Raw genomic sequence first — 11,595 nt, forward strand, 5'->3', positions numbered from 1 at the left:
TCCTTTCTTCAATAATGTTAATTAATCCTTACAGTATATGATGCTTAAAAGATTAGTTTACATACAAACTGTTAAGACTGTTCACACTTCCTCAAACACATTTCAGCATTCTCATGTTAACAGTTAGATGGTGTTGGATTACAAATCAGTACAAACATTACAAAATAATTTTTCCATCATCATATATATTTGACCTGTCTTGTAAATAGATAGTTTTAACACTCCTGTGACTGTCATTGTGTGGTGCATATGCTTGTTGTTACTGTTGGGACCAGGTTGATGTTACAGGGGTTACCAGTAGAGGGAGGCATGTGGTTTTTGGTCTGGGTCTGGTGTGTCGAGATGGTAATCTGGAGCAGAATTGAATTACTCTTGACTGCATATTTCATCATGACAGTTTGTGTTCAGCAGATGAGCACATTCCCGTACTTGATGTGACATGATAAAAATACTCTATAAAGTTCAAGTTATTTGTGTTACCCCATCAATTCGCATTTTCTAAACACAAAAACAAACTCTAATGCTAAGCTAATTAGTTTATATTATGTAGTTTTATTTACTGAGTTTTGTATTTTGTGTTGGCATGTCATTCTCACTAAATGAAACTGTGGAAAAGTGAAGTTTTCCTGATGTTGGAGAAACAGGATAAAGCGTTTATCATCATAGCAGTCACAAATCTTTAAATACTCTCAGAAGGTTTTTTTATAAACATGTTCCACTCATTACACAATAGGTAGCAAGAGTTCACTGTGATCCAGAAGATGCAGCTTGCCTGACACTGTTCCTTTGGCCTTGCTTTTGGGTCAATAGTATTTGCAGGAGTTGTTGCATGATAAACTGAAAAATTATCTAAAATTTTATGACTTCAGTAAAATAAATGGTATTAATTAAGACTAATATTTAATTCGGGATTTTGAAAGATCTAGCATCTCAACAATATCAGTTGGCACAAAGTGAAACAATATAAATAGAAGAATATAAAATGCATTTCTCAGGTCGTGCTTGAAGGTCACCTATTTTTTAAATTCTGTGACCAGATCTTTCCCTGGTTTGTTGTCTTCACAGATGATGCAACTGAGAGTCACTGATTACAGGAGCAATGATGTTATGTGTCTTTATCTCAAGGCTGTGTTTCCTCACAACTACTACATTATGTGTAACTCGCACTTTCATTCCCTTAATAGGATAGTGCCCTAAATGTGGAGCTTACCTTTGAGCCCCAAGGGACAGTATACACTCCAAAACTCCCAAAGCTTCTTCTCATTTTTAACGGGAAATAGAGATATGGAGAACTGGAGAGAGAATTTCCTCTGTTCATTTGTAGGACATGCACAGAAAAACAAGTAACCTTGAATTTGTGGAACTGGCAGCATAACTAAATGCAAATGTTTTGGGGGTTACTGACTCGTCATATTGTGCTATAAATAGATGCCAATCAAGACCACGATTGACAGGAAGCCTGATTTCATAAGACAACATACTCAACTGACTGACCTGACAATAAATTGGTGAAATTTAGGGGGACTGTTCAGTAGTGACCTAAAAACCTCTTTTGCACATAACATGCAGTTTCCTTTTTGAGAGCTTTTACTATATTCTTTATGATGTTTAATTAAACACCCGTTTAATAAATTAATGCTTCAGCATGATCTCAAAAACCACCCTGCATCATGCTGCTGGTCATAGTCTTTACATTCTCTTTACATGATTTTCAGTAGTGGTGGAGCTTGTTCTCTTGGCAGACATATGCAAGGATTTTACTTCACATTTCCTGTGGTTTAAGGCTTCTAAAAAATAAAAATAAGCCACAGACCTGTTGTTGCTATGGCTGATTTGTTGTGATACAACTCACAGAGAAGCATGACATAATTTTCCACTACCAAAGACACAATATTACAGTGGAGGCAACCACAGTATCCCGGGTGACCCACATAAACCAAGGGTGTCTGCCTTTTGGAGGCATGCTGTAACCTTTGGAGATCCATAACTTTACACATTTACTTTCTTTAATCACTGGAGAAGATTGTTTCATTGTTCTAATATGCACCTAAATTATTAAATTATTGTAAGTGACAATTACATGTTACAAAGGACATCATGTTGTCAGTATACACTTTAAGACATACATGCTCTACATTTTGAGAAATCCAACCATTTCAATAGGAATTGCTTGGTTTGTGTGAGCTGTGATTTATACATCACTATAATGGCAATAGACAAATTACATTTTTCCCCTGCTTAATGCAATACCATTTAAAGGTGCCATAGAATGCATTGATACAGTATTTTAAATTGTTCTCTGATATCTACACAGAAGGTATGTGGCTTAAGTAAGGGCAAAAAATCTCCAGAAACGATTTTACATGTCCATTTACAACCCTAGGATTTCTCCCTAGAATGAAACGGTCTGTTATTGGCTTATTTGGCAGGGTCATGAATAATAATGAGCTCTGCTCTGATTGGCTGTTTCACAGTACGGCTCATCAGCAAGAAGGAAGCACAGGGAGGAAAATATATATTTAAATACTTTCTCTCGCAGTTATATCGTCGGGTAATTATACTGTATATAAAACGCGGGCATCAGGGAGCCGTTATTAATATGCGAGGCATTGAAACTGCTTTTGAACGATCCATCGATAGCGTTATAGTTTCACTTTCAAGAGATGCGATCACACAAACTATGTTTACATTATGGAGCAACAGTACTTACCACACATTTCACAAGATCAGATGCTTGTCAGTGGTGCTCAGGATCTGTAAGTCATTCGCCATCATCCTCATCTCTCCTTACTGAGAGTGAAATCTTATGTACTGTAACAGGCTACCGCTAGCAAGGGGCTAACCATGTCCCTTTAGTGGCTCGCGTTATTTGCTTTCTGTGCCTTTCTGAATACAGACACCAACCCATCCCTGCACTTCACACCCCCTGCACGGCCTGGAACATAACATTTATTTTGTTATTTTCGCTGTTGTCCGCGCTTGTTTATTTACAATACCTGCAGAGCTTCTGATGGTTCCGCCGGCTTAGAACAAGGGTGGGTTTATGCAAATGTTGGGGGCGTAGTGATCCCGACTGTTGCGTCACAGTCGGTGTTATGTTCTGATTCGCCTGTTTTTCAGTGGTCTTTTTTAATCACGAGATTTACATATGAAGGAGAAAACTATGGTGTTTGAGGCTCACTGTATGTCATTTCCATGTACAGAACTGTTATTATTTAAATATGCCAGGGTAAAGACAGTTTTTCATTCTATGGCACCTTTAAATTATGTAATTAGATTGACCACATGAGGTCAGTGATAACAAAGTGTATGGTGAAATGGTTAAAGTTCATTTACTACATTTCAGACAGTCTTTAGTTCAGTTTTTTAAAGGTGAAATGAGGTAAGCGCAGAAACTGAGGAAAAACTGTGTTTATTTCCAATGCTGCTCACTGTCTCCATCTCAAACTGAAATTTTACTCTTTGAAGTGTTAGTGAATATCTACCTGTATGAATTTGTTAAAGTAAAAACTTAAATTTAATAGAGGCCAATGATCCAGAACATTTTTTGTTATTTGATATAGGAAAGTTTAATAGGGAAGACCTAAAACTGAGGACATAAAACAAAGCAATGGTTAATATACAGTGGTGTGAAAAAGTTTTGGCCCCCTTCCTGATTGTTTATTTTTTTGCATGTTTGTCACACTTTAATGTTTCAGATCATCAAACAAATTTAAATATTAATCAAAGATAACACAAGTAAACACAACATGCAGTTTTTGAATGAAATTTTTTATTATGAAGGGAAAACAAAATCCAAACCCACATGGCCCTGTGTGAAAAAGTGCTTGCCCCCTAAACCTAATAACTAGTTGGGCCACCCTTAGTAGCAACAACTGCAATCAAGCGTTTGCGATAACTTGAAATGAGTCTGTTACAGCGCTGTGGAGGAATTTTGTCCCACTCATCTTGGCAGAATTGTTGTAATTCGGCCACATTGGAGGGTTTTCGAGCATGAACCGCCTTCGATACGATACCTTGAAAAATATCGATACTCGATACCATTTTCGATACCACGGAGAAAAAAACTGCCACAATATTAAGGGGGTAATTTTTTTAATTTAAAGATAAATGTAACAAGTCGAGAACATGCGGTATATTTTACATGAACAAAAAAATGTCTTGAGGTACTGCATTTGTTGATTTATTAATCTTTTATTAATGTTAGTTAAATGTTAATTGAAACTAACGTTTACTAATACATGTACTAATTAAAATCCAAAGTTCTATTTGTTGATATTCTCATTTGCTTCATAACCAAAATATTTCCAGATATAAGGCCCTATGAAATCCATTTTATTTTTCCCCAAATTCCGTTTTATTTTTTTCTACATTCAATTTTTTTCATTTTAATTTTTCTGGATTCCGTTTTTTTCCGTTTTAATTTTTCTGGACTTTTTTTTTAATGGTCAAATTAAATGCTATTAATCTAAAAGCATGTCTAATTCATTAAAATAATGAAAATTATACAATTCAACATTTAATTTATTAAAAGTGTAATAAAAATGACACGTTTAGGGCCGTATGAAATGTTTTATTTTTTTCTCACCTTATGCTTTATTGTTACCAAATTCTGTGTTTTAGCATGTCTATTATTTGAATGCATACAATTTTTATTTATTCTTACAGTAGCCTTATGAAATGTGTTTTCCCCCTCAGAAATTCTGTGTTGTGTATTTAAATTTTACTGGATATCAGATGAAGGCATAAAACAATTTTAATTAATTTATATTTGAATTAATGAAAATTAAACATTTACATTTTTGGCAAATGAAGGGGATTTACTATTAAAATTAAAATATTTTGTGATTATTTCTTTTTAAAAAATGAACAGTAGTAGTAAGTAGTAGTATTATGTACATTCTACTAAGGCTACGTTAAACCGAACTTTTATTTTGACGGGTTGCCGTGAATACTTCTAAAGTTCTGTGTGTGTATGATATGATGCTAGTTTTACTCAAATTAAATGGTAAAATGCCTTTCAGATCAGTTCTGGAGATATTGTTGATGTATTTATGTCCTCATTGAGACGGCAGACGCTGAAATCACCGCGAGCGCCACATAAACAAAACCGCAGGTGCAGCACATTCACACAGAGACGCGCAGAAAATGCAGGATTCATATTTAAATCCACTTTTGCAGCTTAATATTTACAGATACTAGTCCATATCGCGATTTGATTTAAGTGTAATGACCTACTTTTGATTAATTCATCCAAACTTTGACGTTAAACTGTAAATTCCGTTTTTATGACTGGATTCCGTGCGCGTTCTCTGCATCGCGGAGATCATAGATCCCTACAGATAGCGCTCCTGCTGTGTTCTTTAACAACCAGAGCAGTCATCTTTCTATTCACTTCACTTTTGCTATTTAACCAGAGCGAAGGAGACGAGTGCGGTCATGTGTGGAGCTTGTCCACGCGCCTTTGGAGAGAAGTGAAAGTGACAGCTCGGCTAGTATCGGTGTATCGATACTTCGGGAAATTAATATTGGTACCGTTCAGATATTTCAGTATCGATATTTATCGAAATATCGATATTTTTGACAACTACTCCAAAGTCTTCATTTTGTTTTTCTTCAGCCATTCAGAGGTGGATTTGCTGGTGAGTTTTGGATCATTGTCCTGCTGCAGAACCCAAGTTCGCTTCAGCTTGAGGTCACGAACAGATGGCCGGACATTGTCCTTCAGGATTTTTTGGTAGACAGCTGAATTCATGTTTCCATTTCTCACAGCAAGTCTTCCAGGTCCTGAAGCAGCAAAACAGCCCCAGACCATCACACTACCACCACCATATTTTACTGTTGGTATGATGTTCTTTTTCTGAAATGCTGTGTTACTTTTACGCCAGATGTAATGGGACACACACCTTCCAAAAAGTTCGATTTTTGTCTCGTCAGTCCACAGAGTATTTTCCCAAAAGTCTTGGGGATCATTAAGATGTTTTCTGGCAAAATTGAGACAAGCCTTTATGTTCTTTTTGCTCAGCAGCGGATTTCGTCTTGGAGCTCTGCCATGCAGGCCATTTTTGCCCAGTCTCTTTCTTATGGTGGAGTCATGAACACTGACCTTAACTGAGGCAAGTGAGTCCTGCAGTTCTTTAGATGTTGTTGTGGAGTCTTTTGTGACCTCTTGGATGAGTCGTCGCTGCGCTCTTGGGGTAATTTTGGTCGGCCGGCCACGCCTGGGAAGGTTCACCACTGTTCCATGTTTTCGTCATTTGTGGATAATGGCTTTCACTGCAAACACTTTTTCACACAGGGCCATGTGGGTTTGGATTTTGTTTTCCCTTCATAAAAAAAACCTTCATTTAAAAACTGCATGTTGTGTTTACTTGTGTTATCTTTGATTAATATTTAAATTTGTTTGATGATCTGAAACATTAAAGTGTGACAAACATGCAATAAAATAAAAAATCAGGCCAACACTTTTTCACACCACTGTATGTATGTATGTATATATATATATATATATATATACACACACACACACACACTCACATATATATATATATATATATATATATATATATACAGTGGCATGCGAAAGTTTGGGAACCCCTTGCAGAATCTGTGAAAATGTGGATAATTTTACCAAAATAAGGGAGATCATACAAAATGCATGTTATTTTTTATTTAGTACTGTCCTGAGTAAGATATTTTCCATAAAAGATGTTTACATATAGTCCACAAGACAAAAAAATAGCTGAAATTATTAAAATAACCACATTCAAAAGTTTGGGAACCCTTGGTTCTTAATACTGTGTGTGGTTACCTGGATGATCTACGACTGTTTTTCTGTTTTGTGATGGTTGTTCATGAGTCCCTTGTTTGTTCTGAACAGTTAAACTGAGCTCTGTTCTTCAGAAAAATCCTCCAGGTCCTGCAGAATCTTCAGTTTTCCAGCATCTTTTGCATATTTGATCCCTTTCCAGCAGTAACTGTATGATTTTGAGATCCAGCTTTTCACACTGAGGATGATTGAGGGACTCAAACACAACAATTAAAAAAGGTTCAAACATTCACTGATGCTCCTGAAGGAAACACGATGCATTAAGAGCCTGGGGGTGAAAACTTTTGAACAGGATGAAGATGTCCAAATTTTTCTTATTTTGTTGAAATATCATATTTTTCCATTTAGTACTGCCCTGCTGACGCGACAGAAGATACTTGCATGATTCCAGGAAGACAAATGAAGTACAATTTACCTTGATCTTCAAATTCAAAAAGTTTTCACCCCCGGCTCTTAATGCATCGTGTTTCCTTCAGGAGCATCAGTGAATGTTTGAACCGTTTTTAATTGTTGTGTTTGAGTCCCTCAATCATCCTCTGTGTTTAAAGGTGGATCTCAAAATCATACAGTTACTGCTGGAAAGGGTTCAAATATGCAAAAGATGCTGGAAAACTGAAGATTCTGCAGGACCTGGAGGATTTTTCTGAAGAACAGAGCTCAGTTTAACTGTTCAGAACAAAAAAGGGACTCATGAACAACCATCACAAAACAGAAAAACAGTCGTAGATCATCCAGGTAACCACACACAGTATTAAGAACCAAGGGTTCCCAAACTTTTGAATGGGGTTATTTTAATAATTTCAGCAATTATATGTAAACATCTTTTATTGAAAATATCTTACTCAGGACAGTACTAAATAAAAAATAACATGCATTTTGTATGATCTCCCTTATTTTGTTAAAATTATTCACATTTTCACAGATTCTGCAAGGGGTTCCCACACTTTTGCATACAACTGTATACACACACACACACACACACACACACACACACATATATATATATAGTGGGTTTCTTAGCCATAACTTTGTTGCAAAGGATTTTCCAGAGAATTTCAGTTGGGTTTAGATCTCTGCGCCGGGCCATTTTGTTATTTCAATGTTCTTAGCTTCAAGGAACTTCTTTATCTGTTTTGCAGTGTGACGGGGTCATTGTCTTGCATGAATATTGCAAGCTGATTGGGAGATGAATGTAGGGAAGGAAGTACATGTTGCTGAAGGTTCTAAACAGTTGCCTTCACTCTGCCATGTAGCTGTATAAGAGGCCCAACTGCAGAAAACATCCCCCAAAGCATGACACTTCCTCCTCCACCTTTCACTGACTTATTTACACACTTGGGGTTCAGTCTTTCCCCAGTTTGAAGCAGAACATAATTTTTCCCCTCAGACCCAAATAAATGAAACTTGCTCTCATCACTAAAGTGAACTGTGGGCCAGTTTTCTCTGATTTTGATCAGAGTTCTTTTTCAAATAGGTCTATCTCAAGTTTTTATTCTGCGCTTCAGAATACAATTAATTTATGAAATATGCTTAAAAACGGCCCTTCTACTCCTGTTAGGATAACTTCAAATAGGATTAAGCAGTGACCGTGAAAATGAGGAAATTGTTGTTCTCTATTTTTGATCTCCATGATATATAATTTACTGCCACTGTTCAAATAACATGTAATCATGTAATCTGAAAAAGGATAATCTGATGATGAGCATTTAAAAAAGATTATAATCTAATTACAAGCATTAGATTTTTGGAATAAAATTATGCAATCCAGATTACATATCAGCTACCAAGATAAGATCATTTCAATATAAATCAATATTTGATGTCCACAAGTTTATGTATTTGGTGAATAACTTTGTGTTGAGTCTTCATCACCTTGTCTGGTTTAGTGACCAGCCATTACTGACTAGAGGATATTTACAAGCAAAAATCAAGCTATTGAAGGCAGGCACATATGCATGTGTTAACATCCCTCTCAGAACTTTGTGTAAATTGACAGCATTGGAAGAATGTGTCTAATGATGTAATGGTGGTTTTGGAGCAAGGAAGTTGCCATGGTTTGTGAGCTCAACAGATGCATCAAATACCCAGTAATTCAACTCAGTTTAATACTTTGGCTATGAGAAATGACTAGGCATCAAGTCTCCAGCAATTGTGCCTCTGCTACCAACTACGAAAAACTTTTCCATGCCGATCAAACAGGAAGCCACAGAGTGACCATTAGGCGGTTATGTAAGCCAACATGCAGACATGGCTGTCTGCTACGTCTTTTGACCTAAATGCACCCTTAATGGAGATTTTATGTATTTTTTTATGTCTAACATGGTATCCATCTAAAATATCTAAGCAGATATCACTATCTGAAACCTGGCTTGATAGATGTTTGTTTGCAGTATGTGTGGAATGGAAGTTAATTGCAGTGTCAAATAGTATCCTGACCACATGCCTTTCTTTATTGCTGTGAAGATCTGCCTGTGGAGTAAACATGAAGGCAAGCATCTGTTTTATAATCAGATGACTACTAATAGATCTGCTTGGCTATTAATGTGTCAGAATCTCATGTTGATCTACCAGTAATGCGCTTAATGTAATATATACAATTTAAGAATTAATTTGTGACTTTTAACGCAATGTGAGGCAAATGTTTGCTTGCTTCTATATTCATCTTATTTATTTGATGCATTTAAATAACACTTCATATCCTGTTTAGTGTTATTGCTAGAACCAGGATCTTCTGGCTTTTATGGTTAATGGGAAATTCATCCTCCACCAATCCCGTCATTCCTGTTCTCCAGGCTGTGTGTGGAAAAGTGCAGTCCTCCAAGCTAAACACATGGTTAGTGAAAAACCCAGGATCTTCACACAGGACTGCCTGACAGAGGACTTCCTGAATAAGGGGAAATTTACAGAACACAGTCCAAACTCACTCTCTGCGTGGCGAAGACCATGTAGAGAGAGAGACAGGGGAAAAAAAGAGAATGACATATTATCCTTAATCTGATAGTAGTTTATAATAGTTTTCCATTGCCTCTGTGTGGTGTGTGTACAATGTACTCGGTGTTTACAGTGATCTATTACAACTGCAAAGATTACTGAGTTATAGTGTTTGGACAACTATTAATTCATAAATAACAATTATTCTAAATATGGAACATCACTTGCATGTTCTATCAGTCTCTTACCACATTCTCTAAATAGTGAATAAAATGTAGTATATTTGGATACTACTTGTTTCATGATTTTTCAACAGAAACTATTTTAATAGGCCTAGTTTTAGTTTTAGTTAATAAGAGCACTGTGTGCAATGTGAACTAAAGGATGAAATACATCCTACTCTGCAAATAAAAAGACACAATAAATAAATATTTCTAAAATTTAGTGACATATGTGTTTACATGAAGAGATGCACTGATCATCTTGCATAGCGGAACAAATCAAATCCTGTCCTGTCCAGTGAACAACACAAAGCTGCACCTCCAGCACCAGCAGTCAAACAGGTGTTCATGTTAGACTGACTACCATAGGAAAATATTTTCAACAATATTTAAGCTAATTCTTTCTTTATTTCTCTTTGCTTTGGAGACATTGGATGTTGGAAACATTCAGGGCAGACCTTATGGGGAATTAGCACAATCCTTGTGCATACACAGTGGTGGATCTTGTGCCTGCAAGGTTATACTGGAAAGCAAGAGCCTCATGAACAACAGGATTGTTGAAGGCCTGCAGCTGGGCATCTGCTGTTAACTGTTCACTTTTATTAGGCAGATTTAAGAAAAGAGTGTTCCTAACATCCAATCCCATTCCCACTGTGTACAGTGTAGGCTTTTTTTTTTTAAACAAAATGACTTTGTTGCTTTTAACTCCACTAGTCCACTTCATTGACCATGTGCTGGTACTGCCTGACCTTGCCAGTGCTTTTGTACAGTTTACATTAAAATAAAAGATGAATGTCTATTATTTTTCCATGTTCTCATGCTAATTTACCTCAAGGAAAATGAGGAGGAAAATGACATTCTCTCTCCAGAAATGAGATTACAAACTGTCCAAAAAGAGTTGACGTTTTCATGACAAACTTTCCCAGCAGGCACACAACATCATAAGACATTGATATTTGGTTAAATTTTGGTTGCGACATCGGGTGACCAAAATTCAATGTAAATTCAATGTCTATTGTCAATCTTAAATTGATGTCCAATACCGATGTCAGCTGACATTGAGATTTTGTTGTTTTTAGGTTGTGTAACCAAAATCCAATGTTAAGTCAATGTCAGAATATTGACGTCAACCCGACTTTAATTTTCAACCAAAATGCAACATCTGTCCGATGTCATGTCCGACATCAACCTGACATTATATAGACGTCTGGTGCCTGCTGGGTTGTGTTATGCATTTAAAAAAAGAGAGGCCAGCTAAGGACAGCAACAGAAAACCAACTTAGGCTGGTTTCAGATGTTTATTTATTCAGTTTTAAAAACACCTTAGTTTTTTATATTGTATGCACTGTTATATTTAAGACTAAATATTCTTTGTCCTTTGTCGATCAGTATGGTGTTTTTTAAATGGCAATTAATGTAATGTAACGTAAGTTATGACGTAACAGAAGTTGCGACAGATAATTTTAAGCAGACTTATTCATAGAAGGTGTGCGATTTGCACACAGCTTAAAGGATTAGTTCACTTTTAAAAAAACTTTTGCTGATAATTTACTCACCCGCATGTCATCCAAGATGTCCATGTCTTTCTTTCTTCAGTCGAAAAGAAATTAAGGT

Source organism: Barbus barbus (genome assembly GCF_936440315.1).
Source record: "Barbus barbus genome assembly, chromosome: 6".
Classification (NCBI taxonomy): Eukaryota; Metazoa; Chordata; class Actinopteri; order Cypriniformes; family Cyprinidae; genus Barbus; species Barbus barbus.